Source organism: Excalfactoria chinensis, chromosome 8 (assembly GCF_039878825.1).
Source record: "Excalfactoria chinensis isolate bCotChi1 chromosome 8, bCotChi1.hap2, whole genome shotgun sequence".
Classification (NCBI taxonomy): domain Eukaryota; kingdom Metazoa; phylum Chordata; class Aves; order Galliformes; family Phasianidae; genus Excalfactoria; species Excalfactoria chinensis.
The window spans coordinates 9,244,232-9,257,132 of record NC_092832.1 but is presented as its reverse complement, the minus strand read 5'-3'; the positions used below and the strand labels follow the sequence as shown (position 1 = coordinate 9,257,132).

At 39.0% G+C, this 12,901-nt stretch overlaps 1 protein-coding gene across 1 annotated transcript in view; it reads left to right on the top strand.

Moving 5' to 3' along the window:
- LOC140255613 (uncharacterized) overlaps positions 1-8,797 on the top strand; it is a 430,899-nt gene extending 422,102 nt beyond the window's left edge. The window contains exons 8-9 of the mRNA XM_072343365.1: positions 7,332-7,491; positions 8,682-8,797. The gene's annotated coding sequence lies outside the window, so the exon portion shown is untranslated. The remainder of the gene's footprint in view (positions 1-7,331; positions 7,492-8,681) is intronic.
- Positions 8,798-12,901: the final 4,104 nt, after the last annotated feature.

Sequence of the window (12,901 nt, the reverse complement as noted above, 5' to 3'; positions counted from 1 at the left end):
TCAAATCCAAACTATCTTATAGTCATGAAATGGAAAGTTTATGGGGAAAACAAATGCTGCATTTATTACTGTGATGCAACATTCATAAAATATATTTCATTGGGGGGGAGTTTACACAGGGGGTAATGAGATTTTTCCTTTATACATTATTTATAACTGCTTAATCCAGGTGCTGTAGGTTATTTTTTTATCCCTCAGTTTCACAGCTACAAAACACCTCTGTATTTCTAATTTATTTCTGCTTACAATACAGATGTTCTCAATTGTGTCTCTAACTACATTTCAACTGTTATGATCGCTTTTATTTGTTTGTGTCACTGTACACTTAGAGGTTGAATGTGCACTACACAATAGTTAGGTTCCAAGCAGCCTGTAAAAGCCTCTGGTGATTTAGTTACCAACAAATTAAACTATGCCTAACAGTAATATCTTTATCATTAGTGGTTTTAATCTTCAGATGATTTCCCTGCAGTTTTTATTGCTCTGTGCATGGGCTCTTATATCTTCACATAAAGGTTTCATCCTTTTAAACAGCATATTTCAAGATGACCATTTGGAAACAACATTTGGAGGAACATTTGGGTTGCGTCCTCTAACTAAATTTCCAAGCTGTTGGTAACGGACTAAAGAAAATGTGGTCTGCACTGAATACTAAAGAGCTGCAAATGTAAGAGCCTTGAAGGTTATGTGTAAATATTGACATTTTTATTTTATTTAGCATACAAAAAATGAACTTGCAATGTTGCTTATCTTGATCATACAGCAATGACCGCATCTGCATCATCTGAGATCTGTTCCTCACACTTCTGACTTTCATAGATGTTCCAGAGTTTTATCATTGAGGATGTTATTATGTCTCTGATTAGACAACTGATATATGGGGATTGAGTGTCCATATAGGAACATGTCAACTAGAAAGCAACAAATGGAGGCAAAGAAAAAATTCCTTTCATCTTCAAAGGCTGTGTTATATGTACAGATATGGGTCCTAAAAAAAACATTAAGGTTCTTTCCTGAGACGTATAATGGGACTTTAGGGCATTCAGCATCCACCAAAATAAGGTCTTTGGTTAATCATAAAGGAAGTAGAAAAATAACTGTAACATTACATCTGCCCAGGCTGTCCTTTGCAGTTAGACATAACTGCCTTTTTCCCTTGAGTGCGAGTCTGTTGTCATTTCTTTTTTAACCACAAGTTTCTATAGAAAACCTCGAGGTCTGCAAATTTGCATGCTCCTTTTCCTAAAACACTGGAAAAGAATCCAGTGTGCAGATAATAAAGCCCACAGTTCTTCAGAGCTGTTGTTTGTTCTAAAGGCATTTATATGTTCATTACTGAGATGGTCACTGTACAATTTGTAATCCCAAGGTATGAAGCACAATGGTCCCACAGCATTCCTCTTAGATCTAATCAGAAGGCCATGAGATCTTGGCTGTTCACACTGCAGATCTGGGTAACAGCTCCATGAATGGCTCTATAGCCACTGAAAACACCACCAGTGATTCAAGAACGTGTTAGTTCTCTCTCTGGGCATCTTAACCTGAACACCAACGCGATCAGGATTTTTTCTGAAGTATCTGCTTCCCCTTTTAAAACACCTGGTATGTGCATGAAGCCTTGACATGCTGTTTGTATCAGCTGGATGCCTCTTGTGTTCTCCTCTGTGGTGTGTTGATTTTTTTATTTTTTATTTTTATTTCCACATGTGAGAGAAGAATTTAATAAATTGCAGAATCATAAATTTCATTTAGGGGGAGGGAGAAAGAACAGTAACTTCTTTGTGCTACATGGAGACTGTATAATTTGCATAAATATTGCCTGTCTCTTTGGCTGATAGAGTAATTAAGAAGTGACCAGCATTGCTCGTTTGGTCTTACTCCCTATCCTTGTATAAAATTAGTTTCATTTATTCTTTTACTTATTTGCCAAACAGTTTCTGGTTCTCCGAGTTCCCTGTTTTTATGGGACACAGGGGTGAGCCATACCAAGAGCTGCAGTGCTCTGCTTACAGAGCTACTTTACTCAAATTAGTGAATATGTCCCTAATTCACTTTTCTTGAAGAAAGCCAGGCATCAGTGTGCTCAGGCCAGCATGCTTTTGGCAGCTCATGCAAAGTGTGAAGAACACATGTAATTTGTCCTTTTTAATTTATTCTTCTCTGCCCTATAATAAAGTAAGCAGCCTTATCCTGTATTAGTTAAAGCTTCTGAGAAGGCTCCTTCTGGTCCTGTAGTGATAGCATAGCACTGTGGAAATAAAAGACATGAGACATATGCAAATGATGAAATCTGCATCTGACAAATGGAATGGACCCATTTCTCTCATCAGCCCAACTTGGAGGCTGCTGGGTATGTGTGTCTATATCTTGTCCATTACTGGGCTCAGAGAATGGCTGCATCATAGAACCAACAGGAACAGGTCCCACACTAGCCAGTCAAGGAACAGTGGTAGATTGTTAACTTTGATGATCAGCTATTCACATGGGCTGAGAAAATTAATTCCCCCTGCTTCTCCAATTCTGAAAAACAAAACAAAAGAGTGAAAAAATCTGCAAGGACTAAAGAAAGGTTTTAAAATTAGGAATAAAGACTCAAGCTTTTGGAAGAATCAGCAGCTTTGAACATGAGAAGATCAGGACAGAATACTTCATAGCAGAAAGGTTCTACCTAACAGTGGGACTAACTAAGGACAAAGCTGATGTAATGGGAAAGAGGCTAAATACTTAACAGGAATGTTCTAAGTTGCAAGAAAAAAAAAACAAAACATGTACATCTTTGAGGAATTTGGTATTGCCCAAAATGTTGTTGTGAATTTGGAAAGTGAACATAGAATTTACTGGGTTTAGTTGAAATGTTTGTCTTTGTGCTTTATGAGAGCAATTTTGCTGGCAGGGGACTGGGTCTGAGCGCAGCTAGTCTGTATGCTGTCATACTGCAGAAGAGATAGCAAGCAAAGATCCTCCATCCAGTAAATATGCTGGAGGGATCTAGAGCAGAGACAGTGCTGCTGCCCACTTATTTCTAACAGAAGTTTAAGAAGTCACTTGATTTAACATTACCTCCTTTTGGAACTTGCATTTCAAGAAATATAGTCCAGCTGGAGAAGAGAGCAAAAGGAATAATCAGGGGTCTAAAAAAATTATCTGTGAGGAAAGACTGAACGATCTGAGGTTGTCTAACCTAAGCAAGAGGTCTTCAGCTACATGAAGAAAAAGAAAACAACCCCTTCTTACATTCCTGGGGAAAAGTGATTACCAGTAGGCTTCAACTGCAGTAAGAAAGATGTCTGTTAATCATTAGGAAATACTTGGTATTCCTTAGGAATTCCATGGCATAGTGCAGTAGGTCGGGAAGGGGTAGCGCCTTTGTCACTGGACATCTTTATGAATAGGCCAGGAAACATATGGAAGTAATGACACAGACAAAGCAGGGCCTTTGTTGACCTTGTATGCCTGACAACTTTCTGAATACATAGACTGGTCAGCTGAGAGCCAGTGAGTAAAGTTAAGAACGAGACAAAGGGAGCTGGGCCACTTTTGTAGCTGGAACTCCAAGAGGAGGTAGGAGGCAGTAAATCCCCTGTGTATTTTGACAATGGGAATCTCCCTCAACTTTGAAAGCAGATTTTTGTCAACTTAAAACCATTTTCCTTGCCAGGCCCATACATTACCTTCATCTTATCTATAGAAAGCTCTAGCCAACTGGCTTTCATCCATGTCTTATCTCTGCTAGACACAAGGAAGCTGTAACATATGGCTTCAATGAAAGGGAGACATAGAGCTTGGTGTCATCAGGATATTGAAGACATTGTAGCCTATGCCATTTCACAATATCCTCTAGTGGTTTCATATGGGTTTTGAATAAGAAGGGGAACAGCAGTGAACCCTTTGGTGCTTTAAACTGCAAGGCCTGGGAGGAAAAAAAGAAACATTTGTCTGTGCCTATGGGATCTCCTTGACAGAGGCTGTCAGAACACTTTCAAGTGTTTCTCTTCTCTTGTCAACCATTTTGCCATAGAAGCAACATGTAAGAGCAAACAGGAAGCAGACTCATTGTCTGGACTTCACTCTGATTTAGATGCAGTGTTAAAACACAGAATTAGAAATATTATGGTAAAATAATTTCTTTACTAAAGAATGTGTGTATGTATGCATGTGGGTCTGTATGAAGTCATGTAACCATATAGTGATAGGAATTTCCTACTTTTGTAAAATTCCTGCTGTCACTAATCAGAATGTGTAATCTGACTAATAATTGGAAAAAACATATATAGTTGAAGAATTTTAGTCCTGACAGCTGTAGAGCAAGAACACTTTACAAAGCTGATTGTCTGCAGAGGCCTAGCAATGAGACCTGCCCTACTAGATCAGGGGGACAAGTAGATAATCTCTTAGTTGGTTTAATCAACCATGGAAATACACAGATGAAATGATGTGACACCTATGTGGAAAGGAGAAGGTAGAATCCAGTGATAAAGATGCAAAGTGGAACGAAAAAATATAAAATCTCAGTTCACTATTAACATGGCAGACATGCCTTTCCCCCCAGGCTTTCGTCCATCTGGAGTTCCCACCTGCACAGTGCCAAACAAGATTTAGCTTAAATGCCCAGCCATTTATTTGGAGAGTATCATTGATATATATATTTTTGTTGGTATGAAGATTTGCTAATAACCACTGATATGGTATCTGGTCTTGAAATGTCTTTTCTTCCTATTTAAAAAGCATATAATTGCATTGTTTAGGTTTTGTGTTCTTTTCTGCCCTTGGTGATGAGGAAACCATACTGAAATATGCACCTGCATGTACCTGACTGTAATAATCTAGATAAATTAATTACTCCAAAATCAGGTTAGTTCACCTGCCTCAGCCATTTCAAAACCACCAGGAGGTCCTGGAGGCCCCACATTCATGACTGGAAGATTTTTCAAAATAGAGCACTACTCGTAAGGCCATCTGACCTTTCTCCCTTCCATGCTGTGACATTTGGTGGACAAGACATAAAGCATCCCAGTGAGCAACACAGGGGCTGACAGAGGAGATGGTGCATGACTGAGATATTGAAGTTGACTTACCACCACTGTCCCATCAATGTAACAGAGAGAAAGGGGGTTCTACACACTGGGATTGTTGTAGGGTAGGAGTGAAGCAAATTAGTGAAATCCATCTTGTTTTCACATAACAAATACCAGATGAGCTGGAGTGATGCTGTGCAGTAGATTGCAATGAAAATATGCAGCTTGTGATAAGCTGACAGGAGCTGGACTGAGCACAAATAGCTTAGAAACATCAGTGAATAAATGCAAAGGTCTTGTTTTTTTAAAAAGATGCATTTGCTATGCTTTTCAGAATATAAGACATTGTGTTAATGCCAGCATCTGTATTTATAACACCTTACACTTCCTGAGTGTCCATTTTGTGTGTATGTTCCTTTTTTATTTTTCTTTTTTTTTTCTTTTTTTTTGACCTATGGACATGTTTTAATTATCATTGGAAATTTGTGACCATGGAGATTAGACTTGTCCAGCAGGACTGTTTTCTCAAAACCTCCTGGTTGCAGTGGAGTGACTATGGTGACACTTGCACAGGTGGGCAGGTGGGACAAGGCTGCTTAAGGTGACAATTCTGACAATCCTAGCTGAGGAAGCAGAGCCACTGCATTGGTCTGATTTATAGGGAAATTGCTTCTCAGCAAATGTAGCCTGTGTTATCCTTTCTGCTAGATGTAATGGAAGAAATAGTTAACCATAGCAAAACAGGACGACAGCAACAACACATGTTTTGGCAAAAGGCCATGAGGGTTTATATCAGAGAGGCTTGTGTGTTTGTTCCATGCTATCTAAAACCATTTAAACTCCATGGGAAATACTGAGGAATACAAACATATTCAAGAATTTGATTGACTGTGGAAGGCTGTAAGATAGATCACAATTGATAAGTTGAGCTTGAAAAACAGGCAGCATGAGAACAAAAGTTGAAAATGGTGTAACTGAGAAACAGTCTTCTAGAGAAATAATCTACATTTTGATTTCTACTAAAAATCAATTATAAATGTGGAATGGTTCCCTCACTCTCAAGAGGGAGATCTTGCAATGAGGCTACCTGTGGGAGTCAGCAGATGCCTTTGGGTACACTGAGAAACACAGTCCTTCAGATAGGATGCCTGATTTAGTGAAATCCAATCTTTTTTTAATTCCAGTTCTGAGAATGAATCACATGATTTTCTACAGATAATTGGCTAATGTCCACTAAGTCTTGAAAATACGTCCTGCTTTGTGATTGACATCTAATTAATTAGATGGCTTTCAGCTGGGGTGCTCTGGCCTGCTACATTTAGGTGCCAGGACCCTTAGCATACTCTTTACAGCTGTGCAGCAGACTTCCTGCTAGGAACTTTGTGTTTAAGCTCCATTACCCAACTTTCACCTATCTGGGAAAAGCTCATCAATTTAATACAGTTTTAGAAGTGGCTCTTTATGGGTACAGCTAATGGCAGTTACGCAAGTCAAATGATTCTCTGGAAATCCTCTGGTAAGCCACACAGTTTAGTAAAGTTACTGATTGAGAATCTAAGTGGGTAAGATGGCAAATTTCATCATGTGTTTGAAACTGTTTTGTGTATCTATGGCATTTTTGTATCTGCAGTCCAAAGTGTTACAGCAGCCTTCAACAAAGATAGCTTTCTGTATTAAGCACTAACATGGCAGTTTTTACTTTCTTGTTTTGCTTTGTACTCATGTAGTCCTGGAAGAGCTTCTTGGGTTCCAAGGGTCAAGGTAGCACTGCAGTTATGTAGAATTCTTTGTCTTCAATAAGAAAGATTTAGTAATCAGTAAAACCAATGGACCAAGGCCAGTAGAGGCATAAACAGTGACTGTACCTCTTGAGCCTAGCTCTTAAATGGTGTAAGTGAATCTGTTGCGTTCCAAAAAGTCTCACCTTTTTTTTTGGATCTCCTTTGTGTCAGTATCTTAAGGGCTAAACTAAGACAAAAGGATTGGAGTTGCAGCAAAAAAGAATTCTAATAGATCTAGGGTGTGGCATAACTATTTTTGTCTTTTTTTTTTTTTTTTTTTTTTTGTCTTTTCTTGTTAACTGCTTTTCCTTCTTGTTCATTTCTGTACCTACTTATGCAGAAACCGACTGTACCTACATTAACACGTCCTGTAATCAAGAAATGAATGTCCAGGTCTTTCAGTACTCAAAGACTTAGCAGATAGGATTGCTGATCCTGCACCAAACCTTCTTGTTCTGTGGCTGTTGGGGATTGGCAATATTTGTATGAATGCCTACAGAGTGAACTCTGAGCTGCTGCATTTCCACTATTGCAGGTTGTTGTTGTAAGCCATGACTATGAGCTGCCCTAAGCTTCACCTTGTCATGTGTCACTGCCCTGACGCATGCCAAGAAGTAAAGTAAGCAACACAGACGGCATCTGGGAGAAGGGGAGACAGGAGGAACTCGGCTCTGGAGATACTGGATCACAGCAGGGTATCAGTAGTTTATTTTGGAAATAATGGTTTGCTAAACAGCCATTCTTTAGCTGCAGTGGGTTATTTTCAGCCTCAGTAATATTTTATTATTATTATTAAAAACAAAAGCATACAGCAGTTACAGGAGCATGGTGGTTCTCCCAGCTAAGATTCATTGCTCATTAACTACTTGGTTGTGTGATTTTAGATGTGCTGGACTTGCGCTTTTTTTTCCCCCTAATTCTTGTCATTCTCAAACACACCCATTTTAATTAGCAAGAAATTAAACTTCCTGCAGGAAGAAGAGCAGCGTTATCTGGTTTGTGCATAGGCTGCCTCCATCACTCTAGTGCATAATCAAAGGAAATACAATTCCAGCTCATATCTGAGGCTCAGTCCTGCACTCCAGTATGCCCACCCTCTGCTCACATAAGTGGGTGAGTCCTCAGGCTTTGGCTGGGTAAAAAGTTCCACCTTGTAATAAAAATAATAATAGTTTAAAAAAAAAAAAAAAAAAAGTAAAACTTGGATCACCTGCTTTTATTAAATCTAATACAGACCAACTTCAATGGTCACTGTGTTGCAAAGCAGGTGATCCTCCTGAAATGTCTGCAGCTCTACCAGTCTCTTATTTCAGAGATCAGAAGCAGTTCCAATCTGCTGAAGAATGAAGCAGTTCTGTAATTTGTTGGAAGTGAGGAATCAGTTGTCTAAATCAACACTTTCCCTGCTGTGTCCCACCTGAGCTCTATACTATAAAATAAGTTACATGGGTCCATGGGGTTCTCTTCTAAGTATGTTCTACTGTGTTTATTAATGAGTACTGTTTTTGTTGTGTTTTTTTTTCCCTCTTCTTCAGGCAGCTTGTCCTCTACACAAGGCTATTTCTGCACTATTTTATTTACTTATTTATTTATTTACTTATTTATTTACTATTTATTTACTTTGCTTATTTATTTACTATTTGTTCTTCTTTCCTGTTTCTGTTAAAACCATTCTGAGATCCAGGAAAAAGTTTGATGTTTTTTGTCTTTCTGAAACTGCTATAAATATTCACTAGTAGTTCGGGGTGTCTGTCATACTGTATGTAGCCACGTGCTTTTAAATCCAAATGTTTTAAGTGGGATGTATGAGGGAGAGGGGGTTAGTTTTACAGCAGGCTTTCCCAAACTGAGGTATGGAAAGCAAATACATCAATTCTGTTTCCAGTGCAGGGTGTGCTGATTTGTGGTGAGGAGGAAGGAGGATGAGTGGAAGAGCTCTTCTGGGAGAGAGGCACAAGGCAGAGACAATTGTAAAGGACCAGTTTACAGAAGTTTAAAGGTAAATGCGCTTATTTATAGTCAGTAGTCTAAGTTGTATTGTTTGGCGTGAGCCAGTGTTTACAGCACTTTCACTAAAGCTGTCTATTAGGGATGGAGGGATGCTCTAAGGGAACGAGACCGTCCCTGTTCTAGTTGTGCTGCCTCAGAAATCACTGCACCCGATGTGAAAATGCCATGCGCTCCTTGCTTACCAAGTGGCTTAAGTTAATATAAGGGAACTCAGTGTTCTGACTCTAAATGCCAAGGGAGAAACACCTGAAAGGTCTAAGACTGTAGCACTGGACTACACAATTTCCTATTTACTGCATATGGTATATTTAGTAACTAATCAGCCAACCTAATAATTTAAAATAGTATTTGACAAAAGGTCAAGTGTTTAATGTAAGGGCTGGGAGAGCCATAAAAATCTGTAAGGGGAATGTTCTTTGGAACAGAGAGCAAAGATGCAGCCCCTGGATTTGTCTCTCTCAGTTCCTCCCTTCATTCCGTACAGGTGGCGTAATTTCTTAAGCTCAAACAATTCCATACATTTTCTGCTTCTGGAGGATGTAAGTCTATGGAAATCTCAGTTCCCAGATGCCAGACCAAACAGCTCTGTCTCTGGAAGCTCCCACTCTTGAAGTCTTCTGGAGCTTTTTGGAAAGTGTCATAGTTTATGGAGTAAACAAAAGTTCCCAGGAGTAGGTGGAGAACTCTATATTTTATGGAAATCTCATTAGAATGCAATCAAAGAGACTTTTCAAATTAAGTAATTGCTTTATAAAACTTAGCAGACATTATGTTCCAAGTCTGCTAGCCAAATGGATCTCAGCCAGAGGGGTGAGAAACAGTGAACCAAACCAAGGCTGGGATAAATATGCCCCACTTCCACACTGCCTGTGAACTTTGCCAATATATGCAGAAGCTAGAAATAGCCACAGTGTGCTGCTGATCTATAGCACAACCTCAGCAGTGTCAGAGCCTCGTTTCCTCAGTAAAACATAGAAACGAAGTACAGTTCTAACTGAGACTAAATACTGTACTTGGATCCAGACTGTGGGACAAACATATCTGATTTTATCATAATTACTGTCCTCCCTCAGCTCCTGTTTCTCTGTCTGTCTGATAATGTTCCCACATTTTGTTCTTCATGACTCCCTTCATGACAGTTAGCAGTTTATTTTTCTGTCATCTTATTTGCCTACAGTGGCCTTGGCTACTTTATATCTGCCTATGGGTCCCTCTGCAGTAGCATGTGTTTGAACTAACCTGGCTCCTTGCTGCATCTTCCAGCTGAGGAAATTGCAAGTATTGTCATGGTAAGCAGAACAAATAGAAGGTATGCCCTACACCTCAGATTGCTGTAGCACTTTTTGTAAACCCATATAGCTAATAGATGTCTCATTTCTTGGATTTTATTTATTTATTTATTGGTGAATTGGCAAACATACTAGAGGAATGAGGTATTTGACATTAAAAATAGGACGCACCTTTTAATTCTCATGAAAGCATTATCACGAGAAGCCTTCTTACATCAACAGAGTGAGAACAAGTTAAATATTTTGTTTCAAAGGGATTATCCCTACCCAACAGGGAACAGCTGGCATAAAGCGTTGATCCACCTCCCATTGCAAACATGAGCCAAACTCCTGTTGATTTCGTTGGTACGGAATCAAGCCCTTATTAAGTCCATGACCAGCTTTGCACAACTTCTGTCTCTGTCTGCTTCCCTCATTCATAGGCCCGACCTGCCACCCTGGAGAACCTGAGCTGAAGAGGGCAGCAATGAAACAAACAAACAAACATGTTAAGAGGCAAATGAGTAAAACAGCATGAAAACTTTTTTCTAAATATATTCAGTTATGGAGTACATTTCAAGTTGCCCTCCTAACTTCAATCCTTCAATCCAGTCCTTTCTGTATGAAAGGACACATCAAAAGAAGCAAGATGTATCCAGCATCTTGAATCATGAAATAAGGTAGCTTAGATTCTTTTCTGTGTCAGCAAGGTTCTTCTCCAGGCTCTTTCATGTGTCTGTGGCAAGCTGCTTGAAAATGACTGTTATGGTATCTTCAAGTTCTGTGCACACATCCTTGTGCACAAAACACAAGTTAATCTGTCACTCAGGAGACCTTACTCTTAGATCTACAAAGGGCCACAGGCTTCTTTTTCTCTGAGTGTTCTCATCAAGAGAAGGACATAAATTTATGTAGAAATTTTAGAGAATATATGTTACTAAGAAAAAATCTGGACATGAGTTAGGGTCCTAAGCTCTGATATCATCAGGCTTCCTGTCCTTCAGCATCCAGTCCCTTCACTGTTCTCCTATTGGAATACATTTCTGCTCAATGGCAGACCAGGTTGAAACTACCAGTGCCTAGGAACAGCAAAAAAAGTAATAATGAGTTATTAAGAGCTGTATGGTATGTGACAGTAAAAGAAACTGGGGTTGGACTCTCTTATGTTATCTAAATGTTAGTACTTATGAACAAGATGTTTTCATATCCTTTCTTAATACTTTGGGATACATTTTCATCTATCATAGCTATCTTCATTTTACTCAGTTAATAATGAATGATCAGTGAAACATTTTGGAATAGAAACGACTAGATGATTCATATAACCTCTGATGTGAAGGGTTTTCAGTTTAAAGTAGTTATGTCTCTTTCACAACGTAAAAGAAAGAACGTAAGAAGCAAGAAATGATATGGGAGAGCTAAGAAGTTTGAATTGAATAACACAGTTTGCGACGTTCATACTGGTTTGATTTTTTGATAATCAAATTGTGTTTCATTGTTCAGCATTTGCATGAGATCTCAAACAAAGAAGCTGTCTTCACAGCCGTCTCTTTTCACTGAAAGTTGCCCTTTGATGATTGTAGTGTGACTGTGTGAGTGTGGTATAACTGCAATTTCTATCTCCTGAGGAAGGTGCTGTGCAAGAAGCTGTGTTTCTTCTTCTTTATTGAAACTGCCAGAAGATCTAAGATTTGAAAAGGAGCCCAAAGTCTTGCCCAGCTGTGGCTAACAAGGGATCTAGCAGTGTTGTGGTAACATTCCTGTTATGCACACACTTCTGATAAGTCTGTGCAAAGTCTGAGGGATCAAATTCTCTGCTGGAATGAAAAACATGATTGCTTTGGTATCCGTCACACTTTTATTACCTGTTTCAGCAAAGACCTTGGTTACTAAATGCTGAAATACAGATTGTTTAATCCAGCTTGTATAATCAGTGTTTTTATCTTTGTGCCAGTGTACATACAGAAGTACAATGTGATGCATGCATGACTTCCTTGTGAAACTTCCACCGTTTAAGCCTGTGAATGGTAAATTAGGTGTCCTGTTCAGGTAGATTATTTTACAATAATAATAGCCATTGGCATTGTGTAATTTCCAAAAATATGTAAGCCTCTTCCCTGTGCAAGTATAGACTGCTCCACTGTTCTGGACCAATACTGCAGTTCTGTGGTTTTGTATTTTTAGCTACTTTTTTTGAAAATTCTGGTTAGCTAAAAAATCAAGATATTCTAAGTTTCTCTGTTTATGAGGAGAAATTGCAGTGAGAGTCAAATACTACTTTTTTTCAAATAAATAAATAAAAGGGAATAACATTTTTCTGACCCCTGATCAAGTTAAGCAGCCAGAAGAACAGAATAATTGTACCCTGTTGTCTGTGAAACTTTCTTCATCCACAGCTCCGTTCTTTATGCTCACCATTCTATGATTGGCCTCATGTGGGGATGTGCTGTCTGCTTATCCTGAGTCCTCCCCTCATTCCTGCACTGCCTGTTTGGTGGCTTTGCTTCTCACCTACCTCTTTGGAGGCTACATGTCTTCACAGTGGACTGAGTTGCTCCTTCCCAGCTAGCTCAGCTGAGGGAAAGTGACTGCAGGCATCAGCTCTGGCAGTGCTTCATCCAAACAGTCATAAACTCTTTTCTACCAAAATTATTCTCATAACTCTCTTTGCATATAAAGCAAGCCTGAAAAGAAAAGAAATAAAACATAGAGTGGTTTAGAATTGTATACTAGGAATAATTAAACCTTTACTAAAAGGCTTCTGTCATTTCTCTATTTTTATTCACCGTGAGGGGGACAGCGTGTTCTCATCTCTGTAGAGTCACAT